The sequence below is a fragment of the Orbicella franksi genome, chromosome 2 (assembly GCF_964199315.1).
Source record: "Orbicella franksi chromosome 2, jaOrbFran1.1, whole genome shotgun sequence".
Lineage (NCBI taxonomy): Eukaryota > Metazoa > Cnidaria > Anthozoa > Scleractinia > Merulinidae > Orbicella > Orbicella franksi.
In genome coordinates, this window is record NC_138146.1 from 27,672,624 (window position 1) to 27,691,715 (window position 19,092).

General features: G+C 36.3%; 1 long non-coding RNA gene across 2 annotated transcripts in view; it reads right to left on the reverse strand.

Annotated features, from left to right (window-relative positions):
• LOC145479043 (uncharacterized) overlaps window positions 1–17,588 on the reverse strand; it is an 18,702-nt gene extending 1,114 nt beyond the window's left edge. The window contains exons 1-5 of one of the 2 annotated variants that reach the window (XR_014048368.1): window positions 16,786–17,588; window positions 16,634–16,690; window positions 10,899–10,969; window positions 8,698–8,796; window positions 5,213–8,485 (exon numbers count right to left, since the gene is read on the reverse strand). This is a non-coding gene — a long non-coding RNA (uncharacterized LOC145479043). Of the gene's footprint in view, window positions 8,797–10,898; window positions 10,970–16,633; window positions 16,691–16,785 lie in introns of both variants that reach the window. The other variant, XR_014048369.1, reaches the window with a different exon arrangement.
• Between the last annotated feature and the right edge of the window lie 1,504 nt (window positions 17,589–19,092).

The window sequence follows — 19,092 nt, forward strand, 5'->3', positions numbered from 1 at the left end:
CAACAACTACTTGCACCTTACAAATGAATAGATTTATTTATGACCTGGACAAACCTAAAAAACTAGACCTGACATCAGCACTTCAGTTTAAACCTAAGATACAGTCACTGACACTGCAGGATTAACTACCAACTAACATACTCTGTACCACAATCACCAATACTTTACAGACCACCGTAAGTGCACAAGTTTCATACCAATGCAAGGATAAGCACTGAGTCAGATAATATTCTTGTTATACATAAGTGTGTGTGCCACCATTATTTAAATAAGTGCTTAATTCTTCTGAAAGAAAAATGATCTCTGAATATTTTGCTATATCACCATAGCTGTACATGGAATCAGAGGTAGTTTTCTCTGCAGATTTACAACCAGCTCACTTTTCAACTAAATTTCAAGAATTTATTAATTTCTTCAATTCAAAATTCACAGTTTTTTGCGAACACAAGAAAGACACCTGTCCAGTTAATTATTTTCTTCTGTGGTTCTGTACTGATCTTGGCAGCTACCTCTAAGTCTCAATTGTTCTGATAAGACTCAAATCCAAAAATTTGCAAAATTATGTTTATCTTAATAGGAAAACAAAACATCTAAGAACTCACTTATGGTAATCTCTAATTAAAACACATTTTTGTTTTATTGGGCATATGCTAAGGTTCCATCCTTAACCTTAAAAATTGGAACCACACTGAGTACCTTAGAGTAAGTTACATGTAACTCTGAGAAGGATGCAGGATGTCCAGTTTTTCAATTTTCCGCTCTTGCAAATTGGGGTGTGCTTCATTACAGGCTATGAAAAATTGATAGTTGGTAGAACTTTAGAATTTAGCTAAAAAATACGTCACAGCCCTGAGGATAGCTTGCTAAATGATTACTTGTTATATTTAGTGTACAATGTACTTCTTTCATAAAAGCAAAAACTATTTCACTACTAGACTCTTTCAGAGCAACAATCAACATCCCGCTGCCACTCAACCTTACTACTTACTGTAGCTTTCTTAAAATAATCACAAAATGTTTGTTTCTGGTTAATCTTTTAAAACTTGCGCAGGAAATGAATTTTATTAATTTTCTTCGGGAGTCAGTAATTAAAAACTATTTTCCTTTTTGATCCATCTTTACCATTTAAAATGCTTGGCAGCTTGATGGTGGTTGTTTAATTCATAAATCGATTATAAATTGGACAATCTCAATGCACACTTAGTAAAAGTGGATCTGCAAGCTCATTAGCACAAACATAAACTATTGCTAGGCAAAAAATATTAACTTATCTCAAACAAAACAAAATTTCCCACTGTTAAAGTAAGGTTAGCTCATGCCATCTTTTTTACCTTCTTGACTGCATCATTGATTACTTTCAAGACTTACCCAAATTTTCATTGATGCAAATGTTTTTGGCCTTAAGGTAGAAAATATGACTCTACTTAATGCTTGTAGGAATTTTTTGAGAGGCAATCTTACTGAAGACAAAATGTTATCAGAATTCAGAATTCCGCAAAAGTTAATATGTAGGTCATCATCTCGGAGGTTTTTTAGAATTGGACTATTTTAAGTTTTCAAAGTCTTATTTTCATTTTGTTTTCAATCTGTTCAATTTTTGTTCCATTTTTCATCACTAATGATGATATTTAATAGTAATATTAATCAAAGGTAGCTCAACAGTCTGCATTTTTACCTTATTTCTAAGTTCTTGTTTTTATTCTGCTTATGTGGAAACAAAATCTTGATTCTCTCACACAAGTATAAACAAACATTTTACATTCACATCAAAATGATTATGATGCCTAAGACTTACACAATGCAGGCTGTTGATGAATACCACTGTATATTAAGTTGCTTAATGCACTAATTTCTTGGTTCTTACTTGGTGTTGAAATGGAGGCTTTCTTCAGCTTTCGTTTAACTTTTACAATGCCTTCTCAGTTGCTCCAAAAAAATTCTCGGAATTTTTAAATAAGAATATTTTTATTTACGCTCAACACCCTCAGTGTAGCCTGCTCAAAGGCTAGGTTAAGGTTTCCTGGTTGTTTTTTCTTGACTTCCATTACCAAGAAAGAACCATTTTTTTCCTTTGTTAAATTATTTATAATGTTAATGAGCTTGCATGTATCTACTAAAGTTGTTAGGTTATTATTTAATTCCAGGACAGAAGGTGGCACACACACCAAGACACGAATCTAGCCAATCATGTCCCTGCTGGGTTGCAGAAGCTCTGCCTCTGAGAAGGTGTGTTTCTGATGTCCTCTGAAATATTCCAACTGAGAAATCCTGGGAAACGTTTTCTGATCCTGTAATTCAAGTGGGGACAGTTGGGCACTTGGAAGTGTTGGCCATTTGCTCTCAAGTAGGATGGACAGTGTGAAGGAAGGTGAGAGTTTGCTTTTCATGTCTTTAGGGTTTCACTTAATTTGTCACAATACCCACACCATCAATTTCGGCCCAGCAAGATGCTTGCTTGCGGTCAATGCATCAGGAAATGTTCCACAACCAAGGGTGTAAAACAGGAGTGCTGAATTGTGGGGCTCAAGGAAGGTTCATCTCTAGAGAAGGCATAGACAGAGGAGATCACTGAATTTCATCGGTCTGACCTGATTGGATTTTCACAAATGACATTAAATTGAGCTGAGTTACTGCAGGTCTCTCTGAATGAGTTGCTACTCAGGGTCAGGTTTTCTCTCTTTCCTAGTTTTTCATAAAAAAATAATTTTTAACTTTAAAATAATAAAATTAAATCCTGTAGGTCCAATTATAAACAAAACAGCTTTTGCAAAAAAAACAAATTGTTACTAAGCATTTTATTAAATTTTCATTTTCACTTTCAAAATTTCAGATAACGTAATTATTTTCATTCTCTGTTTTCATTTTCATTCATCTTATAACATATTAATTTTGATTTTCAAAAAATTCCTTTCATTAGTTTGATTGACACTCCTCAAACTAAGGAGGACTGAGCACCAGATTTTTGGCACTAGGGTCTCTGGGATTGCCTTGGTAACCAACATGAGCTGTGATTAGTCAATGGTTGCCTTGATAACCATCAACCAATCATAGCTCATGCTAGTTATCAAAACGATCCCAGGAATCCTTATGCTGACAGCTGATGCCTTCCTTAAGTTTCTGGAGTGTTTAATAGTCATTCTTATTTTTCAAGTAGATGTTTATTGGAAACACTTACTAATAAATATATAATAGGTGTTTGAGGAATAATTCTTCATTGTTAGGCTGGTTAACTGTTAATAAAACGGCGGCATCCCATTTAACAGTTAATTAGTCTGTTGATGAAGAGCAATTCTGAAACAGTTTGTATTGAGTATTCTTTTAAGTACTTTAGTTAATTCAGCCAATTAAACAGGAATTCAAAAATTTTTGCAATAACAATGAAAATTCGTAATCATAAACATTTGTTTTGAGGGGGTGTTTTTTTTAGGTGGGCTCAATTTCTTTAACACTAAAATCCAGTAAAACTCGCTAAATTCAGAGTTCCTCGGATTGTCACGTAATTCTGCTGCTCTGCAAAGTGAGGAGAGACATTGCGATAGCAGAGAAGTCACGGATGCGAAGGACGCTACAATCTCTTGCAATGGGAATCTGAGATTAACAAATTAAACCTCTGCAATGGAAATTATTGACTCAGGCTGGATTCAAAACCATTTCAAGCCAAAACTTGGCCAAATTGAAAAAAAAAATTATGGCATAATTTACTGGGCAATGAATTTCTAGTTTTAAATCTTCGTGCATGTATATTTAACTTAGTTCTCTAACACAAAATAACTTAAGCTCATAAATTTTTGACACTTTATAGCAGCGATTCGGCTTAAATCTTTAGCTTGTTTTAGGTTTCAAATAACTACAAGACTCGCTCAGCTTTGTATGTTAATTGCTCGTTTCAGATCACGGATGTTCTCTGGACAATTGGCTTTCTAATTATTCATTCAGTCGCACGGGAATTTGACTTGCATTTGAATAAACAACTCTCCAGAGTAACGTCACGTGATATGAGATAGGACAACAAATAAACAAGCTGAATACACTTATCTAAACCTTTTCCAGTATTTTTAGTTTTAAACCAAAACTAAACCTTTTTTCACCGTAATAATCGGCCAATTTCTTTCATCCAAATTAAAGAGAGAAACCTGACATCAGTAGCTTCACAGATGAGAGACTTTTAGCGACTTGTGCTCTTTGGCGAAGTTTGTGGAATGACGGTCGGTCGGAGGTTTGGTCGGAGGTCAGACTGGCGGATTCTGTATTTAATTCTTTCTTTGATTTCAACGGTGATGCACTGTAATTGAGCGCCATACTTTATCGCCTCGGTTTTTCTTGTCCAGGTTGCGGACATTTCCAACTAAAATGGGTTTTCATCCAAACTATTCCGGGAGGGCGAGCTTATCGGTAAATCTTTTATTTTTTGGGAAGCATTAACTTGCGGATTAGCATCTTCAACCAAATTCTGAATTTGGCATTTTAATTATTTTTCAACTCATTAATTCCAAAATTACTCGAGTGTGGCATTGTGACAAATTAAGGCTGAGATCCTGGAGGCATGGGGAGCAAACTCTCACTTTCCTTTACGCTGTCCACCCCACTTGAGACGAAACGGTCAACTCTTCCAAGTGCTCAACCGTCCCCGGCTTGAATGAAAGGATCAGATAAAACAGACCAGGATTTTGAAGTTGGAATATTAAATAAGGACAAACGAAACAACACTGACTTGGAGAAGCAGAGTGCAAGCGACCCAAAGAGCGGGGACAAGATTAGCTAGATTATTATTTTTTTCTATTATTATTTTTTTTAATAAAAGTAATGGACAACAGAGACAATGTTTATTTCAATAAAATTTTGTTATCTTTCCTCTCTTGTTGTTTTATTTTGCAATCCATCCATTTGAGTGCACTAGATTAACTCTCCAAAAATAAGCCAAGTTCTAGAGAAGTCTTGATAAAACTTTGTAGTACGATTAACACTTAGGTTTAGTAAACGGCTCGTTTCTTATGTCACTGTACGCCACAGAAACGTCTTTTGAGTACAGTGCTCTTCAAATGAATGAACTATATTTCAAGAGAATTTGTACCAAATTGTCTTAACCCTTTGAATACCAAACTTTCGCCAAAAAATACCGTTTTTAACCGTTTAGTCAAGTTTTTTAGCTGCCATGACGCTAAATAAGCATAAGTTTTGCTAAAAAAGCTTTTTTTTTTACTAAAAGGAGAGATTTTTCGAGGATTAGGTACAAAATTAAGCAAAACTTCAATTCCGGGCATGCGCATAAGCCAAAATTTTGCCATTAATCGATCTCAATTTTGTTTGTTGCCCCTTTCCTTTCTATTTTTCTCGGCCCTTTTACACTGGTTACCTTTTGCATTGTATGTTCTTTCTGGCCGCCGTGAAAAGTTGGATGTTAATTACGGGCGAAGCCTAGAAATGGACCTCGACCAATCATAGGCGTAGTGGACCATTTTACCACCGTTTTTGCACCAAAACTGATAACGTGGTTTTTCGATTTGCGATGTCGGAATGTCGTCGATATCTAAACCTGACCATTGTGCGGAAAGGCCTAGCCTAGTACTACTATCTGCTTATCAAGAATATCTGATGACATTTAAATTGATGACGTCACAAGTGGTACAAAGAGCACGACCATTAATTACGCATATATATGCGTAGTTGGTATTCAAAGGGTTAAAGTCTAAACTGGTAGAAAATTGAGCAATTTCAGATTTTAGTGGACATATATCCGGTAGCAGAATAATTTTAAGTCTTTTACAGTCTTTTAACATTTTCTTAAAGCTTAAGATATAAATAGTTGACTGAAATAACACCGAAAACAATTTCCCTTGGGAACGAGAGAAAATAAATTTCAAAGTTCAGAGAAATTGTGCAAACACATAAAATTTCATCATCGGTTTCATTTCACCAGTACTTTCAGTTTTTCATACGAAGTTCAACATTTGTTTTCGACGTTTGGCGTTGCTAGAAATGATTGTTTTTTTTTTTTGGAGAAGATATTTAAAACAGTGGTACAGAAGTTTGCAATACGATGTAAATAATCTTAGTACTAAGTTTTTGTCCATTTGTTACTCGAAGTTCTGGTGGATTCCGTCTTAAAATTTAAACATATCTGTGGCGTACATTGGAACAGAAGCAAACCGTTTACTAAGGCCAATGGTACCGTGAAGTTTTATCAAGACCTTTACTACTGTAAACACAAGAGTTTCAGTCCCAAGATGGACATATTAATTCTCCCTACTAAATGCCCAGTGTTTTGATTCTAGTTTTGAGAATTTGGCGTTATATCAAGACTATGCCGAGTTGATGGTTTTCAAATATATTACTACTGTGAGGAGAAATAATGTTCATCACTCTTGGGACTGCCTCAGAGTACGTTTCCCAAAACCTCTCCAACATGCCTTCTCTGAAAGAATGGTTTCCACATAATCGCTGAAAAACCGAGAATATTCGCAACCGTATACAAATTAAATTCTTGATGTTTGGTTTGCTTATATTTGCTTTCAATACAATAAAAAATGGCTCTGAAAGATATTTTTTTGTGTGCACGGAAAATTAAACATCCGAAATAAATCACCTCAACGGTATTTTTAATTCTGTAATTTCCGATTGCACAACATCAAAAGATTCATTCAACAGAGATTGCTGAGAAATTGTAGTCAAAGCTGCAATTCTACTGCTGAAAACAAATGGTTTGAAATCATAAAAACCAAATATGCAAATTTGTGCATGCTGTTTGCACGAACGAATAAATTTTTGCATATTAGCTGATCAAAATAATAGTTTTAACGTTTGCAATCAATTGTTTTCTGAATAGCCGTTTTCTCTATCTTGTAGTTGCTTCTTAAAGAGTTAGTATACTTTAGCTGAAAATTTAAACTCCAGGATAAATACTTCTGTACTTGCATATCCCGTCTTACGTGACACTTATTATTACGTTCTTTTCGTATCACAAGGTAAATCAGTCACGCAAAAGTAAACATCCGTCATGTTGAACAAAAACAAAAACTTTGCAAACCAAAAATTTTCTACTGTAATCTTGAATGTGCGTTTTGGTCAAGATTTTCACGACATCTGAAGGTATAGTGGCAGAGAGGGGAGGAAAATGCTTTGAAAAACGTACCCAGCAAATTTGCAGTGAATAGAGACACAGTCAAACCAACCCAAAGGCAACCTCCTGTACACTTTGCCAAACCAGAGGGGAGTTTATATAGTTAGATTTCTCCTCTAATAATTTAGCGGCACGAGAGAATTTGGGACTTTTACAACGTAGTCGCATTTCAGACTCGAGACGGTAACTTCCAGAGGGTCACTTTACACAAGGCAGTCATTTCGAGAGGTTTGACTCTGTTCAATACTTCAGACATGCAATGTACTGTGCCAAGACTTTTTTAATTAAAAGTGAATTCGTATATATCATTTTTGCCTAATTTTGTCAAGATGATGTATGTTTGATACAGAAGTTTAACGGATTATGAATGCCAATTATACATCATGTGCAAATCAGTTTTAACTGTTGGTCAGTCAATCAGCCAATCACAGAGCCTGTCCATTGGTAAGTGAGTGAGCGAGTGAGTTGGCCTGTAAGTCAGTCAATCAGTCAGTCAATCAATCAGTCAGTAAGCATGAGTCATTGAGTCGGTGAGTGAGTTAGGGAATAGGCCAGTCAGTCGGTTGCCAGTCCATAACCAGTCAATCTGTCAGCAGTCAATCAGTCAGTCAGTTAGACAGTAAGTCAGTCAGTCAGTCAGTCATGAATCAGCCGGTCACAATGTGTTATTGAGTCAGTTCTTCAGTCAGTGAATCAGCCAGTCAGTCAGTTAGTCAGTCTGCCAGCAGTCAATCAGCAAGTCAGTCAGTAGTCACAGGTCAGTCAGCAGCAGTCACGAAACATTCAGTCAGTCAGTCAGAGTCAATCTGTCCATCAATCAGTTAGTCATGAGTCAATCAGCAACTCAGTGAGCAGTAACGGTTCAGTCAGTCAGTCAGTCAGTCAGTCAGTTAGTTAGTCAGCAGTCATGAAACAGTTAGTCAGCCAGTCATGAGTCAATCGGTCAGTCAGTCATGAGTCAATTGGTCAGTCAATCAGCGCTCACAAAACAGTCAGTCACTCAGTCAGTCAGTCATGAGTCAATCTGTTAGTCAGTCAGTTAGTCAATCAGTCAGACAGACAGTCAGTAATGAGTCATTCAGTCAGTCAATTATGAGTCAATTAGTCAGTCAGTGATGAGTGAGTCAGCCAGTCATGAGTGAGTCAGCCGGTCATCAGAATCAATCTATCAAAAAATCAATCAATCAGTCAGTCAGTCGAGTCAACCATCCAATCAATCAATCAGTCTGTCAGTTTTTGGTAATGTATAAAACAAACTGAATGACCACAGCTACCATGAGAATGTCAATCAGCCAGTCAATTGGTGCTGTAGCCCACTTGCCAACTGAGTTAATATGCATTCACCAAAGTTGAAAATGTAATCTAATTCTGAAAAAAAAAACATCATACTTTTGAACATCATTTTTGGATGCAGAAGGTAAATTTAACAATTTCATGGATGATTGGTTTAAAAATGTATTTGCTAAAGAGTGTGATTTAAGAGCTTTTCTTACTCATTGTGTAAATAATCAAGGCATAAACTGCATGTCTGAAGTCAAATAATCAGAGCAGAACTTGGCTTATTCAAGAGTTTTGTTCACCTAGTTGCCCCAAGAGATGGATTGCAAAACAGAACATACAGCCCTTCTGAAGAAAACTCCTTGAAGATTTAGTCCACTTTGTTGCTGTTGGCATCTGATCTGGAAAAGAAAGAATACTTATTTTCAGCGAGTATCAGGCTAAGAAATAACTTTATACAAGTTCTTATGATATTATTACCATGTACTCCACATTGCAGTTAACTACAGTCAAACCTGTATATAACGGCCACACTTGGGAAATTGCCAGGCGACCGTTATATACAGGGTGACCACTGTACACAGGTTTCCTTTAAACTCCCCTGGAAGTCAATAAATAGCATTTTTATGTGCAAATAATCACTCAATTTATGTTTTACTGAGAATAATGAGTAACAGCAACACAATAAACACGATAAAAAAGGCCCATGAAATGTCCATGACGTACTTTAAGAGAGGTGCAGTATACTTTGATCTCAGAGAAGTCTCCTGTGAGTGGCTGCATCGGACGCTGATAGAAGAGAAATTTGATGCCGAGGGCTGTCTTGGTCTATAAAACAGTAGCCTAATACAGCGTAAAACCGCCACTGTCAACTTGATAAGTACAGTTAAGTGTTATAATCAGGGAACCATGACGAAAGTGAAAACAGTGTGGTACGGTTGTATTGTTACAGTTACACTAACTATTGTTTGAAAGTGACACTTTAATGTTATTTGCCACACGCATGTGTTGGACATAGGCGATGACATGTATTAGTAGTTGTGTTTAGTACTAATATTTGTATTTTTGTGAGACCCCTGCCTTGGTGGCTGCTATTCAACGAGCTGATGAATAAAGCTTGTCATTATTTGTTAATTGTAAACCAATTTTGTGACCGTTATATAGAGGTAAAAGATAATAAAATTGTGGATTCAGGACGTCTAGAGGGTGATCACGTCCGTTATATACAGGAGACCGCTATATGCAGGTCAAGTTAACAGTAAATAATTATAAGGGACAATTTGTGCGAAGTTGTTCAGTGACCGTTATACAAAGGGTGACCACTATATACAGGGCCGTTACATACAGGTTTGACTGTAAGAGGAAATCTATAATGTTAAATCATAATCTCCTCAAATAGTCTACAGTGAATCAGTCAGCTAAAGGTCAGTCAGTCAGTCAGTCAGTCTCCCCTTCTGCTGATCTGTCTGTGTCTGTCTGCAATTCAGCCAATCATTTTATCTGTTAGTATATTCAGTTGCCAGTTTTCAGTCAATCAGTTAGTCTCTTTACCACCTTGCTGACTCTTTACACTTGTTTTACTGACTGTCCAAAGGGCAAGCACTCATTGCTACATGTACTTATTTCATTGCTGCAGAAGTTCACCTTGTCAGTATGTCAAATAATCTACATATCAGTTTATCAATGAGTTAACCTGTTAGTCAGTCTGTTTGTCAATCAATCACCATGCCACTTCCACTAGTTGATTTGCATACTTAAACAATTGCATGTACATAGTCAATGAATAAATCAGTTCACAGATCAACTAGAAATTCAATTGGATATTTTGTCAATAATATTTTATTGGAAAATAGTTAATATGCCTAAGTACATTGTCGAGTTTTATACATGTAAGTATGTCATCAGAACTTCAAAGAATGCAAGAGAAGCACATAGAAAAGAACGTGGTGACACACTTCACAAGTCTACTTAAAAATTTCCAAGTGCTGATCAGTCTCTCTATTGACTCAGTCCATCAACCAGCTAATCAACCTCTCCATTAGCAAAGTCAATTAGTTAATCATTTAAATGGATTAAAACCCAGTTTCCAGTTTATTCAATGCAAATTTGAAATGGAGAGCAAAAGAGGAATTTAGTACAATTTCAAGGTTACCACAGCAGACAACTTTTGTACCGGCACTCTTGCTAAAAGAGGCCGCAGCGAATTAGAGAAGACAATTTGTCACATTTCAGAGGCTTGTAAATTAGCACTTATGAGAAAGAATTTCAAGGATGGACATCTTTCTTACCACTAAATGAATTATTTTTTTTATTAAAATACAAATTTTGCTGAAAAAAATGTGCGAGTGTAATAATGATTTTGAGTGAAGATTTTTGCAGGTCATGAAAAAATCCCTGAAAAATGGTTTAACTGTTAATATATAAGAATGCTACTAAGTAGTAATTACTTGTCTGATTAATCAAGAGTAATATATTTGTTAATCACTGTAATTTATTAGTTTACCTGGATAACTGCAGCATGTAAATCCTGATTGCCAAGTTTCTGATCCACTTGGTTCCCTGTTTACATCTCATCTAGAAAACAAAATTTAGGTCACCTTTAATTTATATGTATGTAGTTTCCCCGAAGCTCAAAATACTAACTCTCCTAACCAAATGCCAATATAGTATAGGGAATTTATAGATTAAGGCAACAACTCCTAAATGTTTTCTGAGCTGAATGACATTGAATAGGGTTCACACTGATGTCAATAAATTTAAAGGGAGCATGTAAATTCCAAGTCCAACCAAACCATTCTTGCAGTGCTAAATCTGTCATTTTGACATCTGGCAACTTAAAAAAAAAAAAAAAAAGATCAGAGACAGCCCTAGTCTTCTCGGACATATAGAGACAAGGGGGTCATATTTACACAATTTTGCTGTACATTAGTCATATATATACTGTATGTATGTATCTAACAGTGACTTAGCATGGATTCTTGGTTCTCCTAAATTCTAACAAATAGAAAACACTCAATGTAAAATTTGCATGCACGCATCACTGGGATGTGTACATTTGTACACAGTCTGTTTTGCAGACTGTTTCTACTCTTTGTACACAGATTTTTGAGTTTAATAAAGACAAGAATGAGACATGCTGCTTTTAATTTTCTTCAACTCTTTTTCCCAAATACCTTTCAAACAGGTTATATGATTGTTAAAAACTTAATAACTGCCAATAAGTTAAAGAATTCTCACAAATCATTTTAGGAAACATCATGCAAAACTGACAAAAAAACATCTACATGGTTAATTACTTGGCTTTCTCTTTCACAACTGATCGTGAATAGCTCTTTTTGTAAACCTTAGCACAGTGCTGAAAAAAATTTATTACATAGCAATTTGGACAAAATAATTATTACATAATTTGTAAACACAAATAATCTGATGACTCAATCTGTAGCCACACATGAAGTAACAAGTGTGCTTTGCAATGCATTGTAGGGTAATTTCAAAAGTCTGGAAAGGCCATTATTGAAAGCAAAACATGTTTCAAAGCAAACACCATCTGCAAACAAAATCTTCATAACCAATAGCCAACTCATTTGCAATAGGAGCTCTCTCAGCATGGTCAATCATAATGAAAAATTAGTCAGAAAACTTTAAAAAATTTGGTTACACAAGGTCTGATGACTGTTAATTCTAGCACTATTAACATCTTTTGACTATTCATACTATATTTCTGTGAAAAATCATGAAATGCTTCTAATGTCTTTTGAAATTTTACGGTATCCATTCAAAATTTTTCCATGGCCATTCCAACATTATTTGAAACTGTTTTAAACAGCTGGAACATCCTTTTCTCATCCGTTGATTAGCTGTTCATTTAATAGCTGTTTGCTTTGACAGTTCATTCTCATCACTTGAAATTAAAATATACAACAATCTCATTGCTTAGTTCAAAACTAAGTTCTGCTGCTGGGTTGAAAAAAAAAAAAAAAGAATTTTTCATTGCTGTTGAAACAATTTGAAAATTTTGTGCTTGGTTTAATTGATCACTGTGTTCAAGGCACTGTAGTTTTTGTGCCCGTGCTGGGTTTGATTATCAATTTTTTTGCCACTGAGTTAAACATTTTTATTTATCGCTGAATCATTCTGAGTTGTTGCTGCATGAGCCAAATTCAGTTTGCTTTGTTTCCCAGTTTGAAATTATAATTTTAAAAAAATTGTAGCAAGCTTTAGAGTCAAATCTGTTGCTGGGTTAATTGAAGAAACTTATTTTTGTTGCTGGACCATTCAGAATTGTTTTATTTGCTGGGTTTACAGTGTGTTTCACAAAACTTTTGTCAAAAGGTTTCTGAAATTTGTTTGAAATTCCTGAAGTTCGCTATGAACTTGGCAATTTCATTACGTAGTTATCAATCAAATCGCGAACTTAGAAACAAAGTTGTGAATTTCTGGTGCAGTGGATTGACTTATTTGCTGATCCTTCTGTAAAATTTTACAACTGAGTTTTCCCAGATGTCACCCAACACCTGCCTAAAATAGAATACAATTTCTGTCGTGTCAGTTTCTCAGGTACATGTAGCTAATTCAGGAAGAACTTCCACGGATAGTGGTTTAAATTAAAGTATTTTGCGCGTACATTAAAAATCTAACAGAGATATTGAAAAAACTGTTTTTCTTTCAGGAATATACATCACTCTAGAAATAGTGTGAAACAACAGCACGTATCAATGCCATTTGTTGAACTTTTGTATTTCCATTTCTTCTGTAAACCAGATGCAAATCGAGTCATTTGTCAAAAATTTACATTTCAGAAGTACCAGTAAACGATGACTTCCAACAGAGAAAATGCAAATGCAATAGTAAGAAGATTAAAAAAAGAAAACGGCACTGTTCAAGCTCGAATTTAAGTTCTGACAGTAAAAGTGAATTGCACGTGGCACACGTAAGCAGTAATTCATTTGCAGTACCACACAATTGCCCAGAGTGTTTCCACCTTGAACTGCATTTCTCAGTTGGGTAGATAGAGCTGTTCCATCGATTGTTCTTCACTCTGCTCTCTTCCCTCTAATTGGCAGCGGTGATTCTTCCTTTAGGAAATCTACTTGATGTGCCTAAAGGTAAGTTCAGTTCCTTCAAAAACATCTCCTCGACTTGATCCGAAGTAAGAGGTTTTAGTTGAAGCCTCCTCGTAAATTGGTCAAGAGTGTTTCAAAAATTGGGTGATGTGTTTTTTGGTCCATTTTGTCCCTAAATGTAGCCATCTAATTTGACAAGTCTGCCATAACCAAGATACATGTAAGACAAGAAATGGAATAATGGGGGTCAAGCAACTCGAACTTCCCAAATTCCAAACTTTGCTACAGGTGCAATTATTTAAAACAAACTTCGGAAACCGTTTGTCGTTAAAGTTTTGTGAAATGCACAGTAAAATATTATTTTTGCCATTGGGTTCAGAGGTGTTTTGAAACTGGTTTGAAAATGGTTTTTGTAATAAGACTGTACTAAATCACTAATTATTAAACTTAATGCTTTACTGTTGGACCATTCAAAGTTTCTCTGTTGATAAGTCAGAATGGATTTCTTGCTAGGTTCACCATTACAGGTCTTTATTAATTTATACGAATATTGTTTTTCCAGCTGAGACTCGATATTCTTATTTTTCTGCCAATTTTAGGCTGAAAATATTCTTGTAAATATTCTTAGATTATAGTGTATCACATTTCTGCCTTCAAAGGTAATTGGAGCCAGCCTGCAGGCCTTTTAAGGCCTTAAAAGGCCTAATAATTATAAAGAAATGTCATCAGTATCAAATGTACACTCAGCTAGTGCTGTTTTTGTTGCTTTTTGGCATATTTTGCTGTTTAGAGAAAAGAAGAATTTTATACAATTTACTATAAATATATATAAATTGTATAGTATTTACAAATTTTCAACACACAATATTATTCTTTCAAAATCTCAGCCTTGGGTTTATTCTTAAGGTGCAACTACTCAAACCAAGGTGGCCTGACAAAATTTTATTCAGATTTAACAAATGAAAATCACGGAGATTAACAATAGTTTTCCAACAAATTATCCACGTAATCAAGCTGTACATTACAGTGGCAACAGATTTGTGTTAAAACTTTTAAAATGCCAGTGGTCTATTTGCGAAGAATTTGCTTAAGTGGCCTTAGTCAGAGTAGTCACACTGTAAACTATTCTTAAAATTTTGCAAATTTCAGCCTCAATATTCTTATAAAATGTATTCTTATTAAAAAACAAAGAGCGTATACTGTTTGGTGGGCTCAGAAAAATGTGGAAGTATTTCCTATGTCATTTGACAATTAATGCCCACTTGAGTATCTGTACTGCTTAAACACCTCTGGTCTGATTACAAATGAACAATTTATTGTTTATTCTCAAACAAAGCATTGCAAGATTCTTGCTTTGCCTTCCATACACAAATCTGTCCTGTCTACACAACAAATTTCCATATATGCATATACTGCAAGACTAGAAATCCCATCCTTCAGTGTGTGTATACAAGGAGTTGACCTGGGAGGGGGGGGGGGGGGGGTGAGCACTGCACGAACTGACCTATGCATAACAGTGAGAAAGGGCCATTTTCTTTCACTTTGATAAATTTAATACCTGAGAACATAGTTACTAGAGGGAAGTGGTTATGAAACCCAACAAAGTTCTTTTTTGTAAGTATTCATTCACTTTTTTGGCCTTGACCATGCATAAAAGATTGTGCACAGTTATGGATCTTCTAAAATACATAGAGCCATCTTTGTTTGCTCTTTTGATCTTTGCGAGGCTTTATAACCATTCCTCTCTAACAACTAAGCTGAGAACAAGGAATCCATACTACTATATATACAGGCAAATCCACATGGTAATAAGTAACAAATTTGATTTTGTACTTGAACCTAAGTCTGCACTTGTAACAGACCCAGCTTGAATTATTAGGATTTCTAATATTACAAAGACTGTATAAACGTACACCTTAGAATTTTACAGCTGCCAACTTTCTCCAAAGACATCTCAAAGATTACTGAAAAAGGATATGAGCATTGATGATCCCAGTCCCAAGACGCACTTTCTTAAAATCTAAAGCTGTTGCCAATACTTTTCCTTTGATATCAATATACAAGCAGCAATTTCTGCAGTCTCATTGGCTAAGAGTTGCTTGAAATGTGGTTGAGATGAAAACTATGGCTTTGCAAAATCCTTGTCAAAAATTAATTGTTAAAAGACTTCAGTACTCTGCAGTAATAATTAGCCATTTGGTTGATTTTAGCTCAGTATTTTCAGTGTGCGTTCTAGCATCATAACTTGAACGTTGAAGAGCTTCCTGTTCCTCATCGATTTACATGGTGCAGTGTTTCACAAACCCATGACATACGGCTAAGCCTAGAGAACATTTGAAGACCCGTGCATTTTCCCTTTAGTTTGTTCTCAATTTTTTTTAAATCTAACAGGCAGGAAAGACTTATCTTCATGCAGGTCTTGAAGGGAGTGAATGAATATTATTTACCCTTGAATGAACAGGTCAAATGTTTTGGAGTTTGACATCAGAATTTGCAATGAAAATTACCAAAACATGGCAGACATTGCCACTTATATTTTATCAATAAGTAATCACGTGATTTTTCTTTTGATTTTTGCAATAAATAAACACAAATTTTTCAAAGTCTATAAATTGCACTGGCACTACAGGCTCCTGCAATTTTGTTAGCCTTTGAAAATTAATGTATGATTATTTATTCCAGATTGTACCGGAAATCATGTGATTTGTACCAACCTTAACATGAACTTTCCGTTTCTTTCATTAATTCAAGTTCATATACAACTCAAGTTGTGGTTCAATATTACGTTTGGTCCAATTTGGTACAGCTTGCTTTGTTTCAATGACTAACATTATAATATATTACCATGTACATGTACTAGAACAAACGAAACTGTCAAATTGTACCGGCAAGGGTAAAATTGATCCACGACATAAGCTTATATTTCTTGATAATGAGCAGTAAAGGCTGTAATAGCTCCATTTTTTTCGGACGTGAGATCGCGTAAGAGTTCGAACTTCAAGCTTGAGACTCAGGCCAAAAGGTGTGAAAGTTGGCAGGTGTAGAATTTGTCGCTTTGTTTTTCTACTTATGCTTATATATTATACCTCTTCTAGTAGTTTAAGCTTAAGCTTACATTAAATCAAACTGAAACACAGTCACATTGTAAATTCAAGGTTTGTGAGTTTCAGCTAACCTTCATCGTGCAGAGCATTCATTGATCAACTAGCAAAACGTCTCCTCATTCCTCGTCCTGGCTTTGACATGCACAAAAAGGAAAAAAAGGTTACCTTATGTCTCACATCAAGTATTTTACTGGCTTAAATCGCTTCAAAACAAATAACAAACCTTTGAATTGTAATTCACTTGCCCACGTGCAAAATCGCAAAAAGACATTACACCCGCAGACCAGAGGGAGATAGCAGGGTAAAACGGGAGGGGAGGGGAGGGAGAGGGCTGCGTGGATACAGCCTCCGAGCTTCCTCCGAGCATTCCTCCGAGCATGCAGTCTTCGCACTCAAGCACAGGAGCACAGGTAGCCGTCACATCCGTTTAGAATATGAAGATGTTTTGTGGCGGCCATTTTGAATGTTGAATACGCGGTTTGCTAGTGCGAGGTCTGGAACCGAACTTACGGAACAGCGATCGAATCCTTCGAGGATTTGCCAATTTTCCCGCCCGTTTCAGATTTCGGTTTCAGGCCTCACACTAGCAAATCGCGTATCTAAAAATTCAAAATGGAGGTTGGTTTTAAAATTTTTTCTTCATATATATTCTAAACGGATGCGAGGGCTCCCTGTGTCGGAATGAAGCGTCGGTATTTCGAATCTTGGTGTGGACAGCTTTTTTTTTCTTTTGATTTTTTCTTAACTACTGAGGGATGGTTTGCGTCACATCCGTTTAGAATATGAAGATGTTTTGTGGCGGCCATTTTGAATGTTGAATACGCGGTTTGCTAGTGCGAGGTTAGCCTGCAGAGCAGGCGAGATTTTTTCGAGCGAGCGCTCACATCGTAAAAAGTTTAGCCGCCATCTTGAATTTTTCATGCAGTGGAAGACTGGGGAGAGAAAGAAAGTTTTACCAAGGAGGTGAATGATAGGCAAGAGGAAGGATAGGGGAAGGGTGGAGCGGAGAAAATCTCATTTCCCCCCCCCCCCATCCCCCACCGTCTTACATGGCGGTCTAACATGGCGGTCTGAAAAGGCGGTCGCAAGGTTGTAACGCTAACTCGCCCCAATAAGACGCCTGCACTGCAGGCTAGTGCGAGGTCTGAAACCGAACTTACGGAACAGCGATCGAATCCTTCGAGAATTTGCCAATTTTCCCGCCCGTTTCAGATTTCGGTTTCAGGTCTCACACTAGCAAATCTCGTATACAAAAATTCAAAATGGAGGTTGGTTTTAAAATTTTTTCTTCATATATATTCTAAACGGATGCGAGGGCTCCCTGTGTCGGAATGAAGCGTCGGTATTTCGAATCTTGGTGTGGACAACTTTTTTTTTCTTTTGATTTTTTCTTAACTACTGAGGGATGGTTTACGTTTATAAAGGAAGTAAAAAATATTCAGGCAATAAAAGTAAAGTAATTAACGGTAATTATATAAGGAGTAACTGCAGAATGCTCGGCCACTCGAAGTTGTACCCCTTACAGTGCATTTATTGAAACCGGGGCCACCCAGACAATGAAAACCAATCAGATGGCAGAACTGAAACAATAGATTCCAACATTTTCAAATCCAGCCAATCAAATGTCCGGTACAAAACAATGAAATCTCAACTTTTTCGCTGTGAATTGTTATGCTTACGCGACATTGTGTCACTTTACTTTAGATTTTACATTTACAAGCGTGTTAAACTCATTAGGTTTGACCGTTTTCCACTATATCATTTTTACGGTTGTTTAAAGTCATAGAATAGTAGATTTTGACAATTTTTTGACCAAATAAATTTCACTCCTGTTGTCTGCGCTTGTTTCTATTTTTACAAGGGTCGGTACAAAACGCGGACCCCTCAATCTGGACCCCCTACTGGATTCCCTTTTGGACCCCATCTGGACCCAATCTACACCCCTTCTAGACCCCTTCTGGACCCAATCTGGACCCCCATTTTTTTCTTTCAGAAAGTGCGGGCTCCTGATTTAAATAATTAAACTTAGAACGTAACGCTATGAAGTCTATTTAATCAGTGAGCAAACTGTGAAGAAATCAATGAATTCAGGTAGCGTTGTGTCTAGAATAATGAAATGGCTGCGGCCGCACTATCTATCTCTCGTGAAGTCACAGCTTACTTATGCCACGGAAGTTTGGTCTCCTGCTAGTGTCAATTTGAGAACAATCTTAGAAAGAGTCCAGAGGCGCGCCACTCGCTGGATACTAAGAACTAGAATTGTCCTACAAACAACGATTGCTGACTCTTCGCTTGTTACCACTAACATATGACAGGGAACTGAGAGATCTTTTATTTCTCTATAACTGTATTTCTGGATATACTGACCTAAAAATTGAACGATATGTTACTTTTACCACACATGGCCGGTCCCGCTCTAAGAATCCCACCCTCGTACTAAAACCTGCTTACTGTAAAACCGCAACTTTTCAAGCGTCTTTTTTCAATAGAATTGTAAAACCCTGGAACGCTATCTGTAATTTCGCCCCTC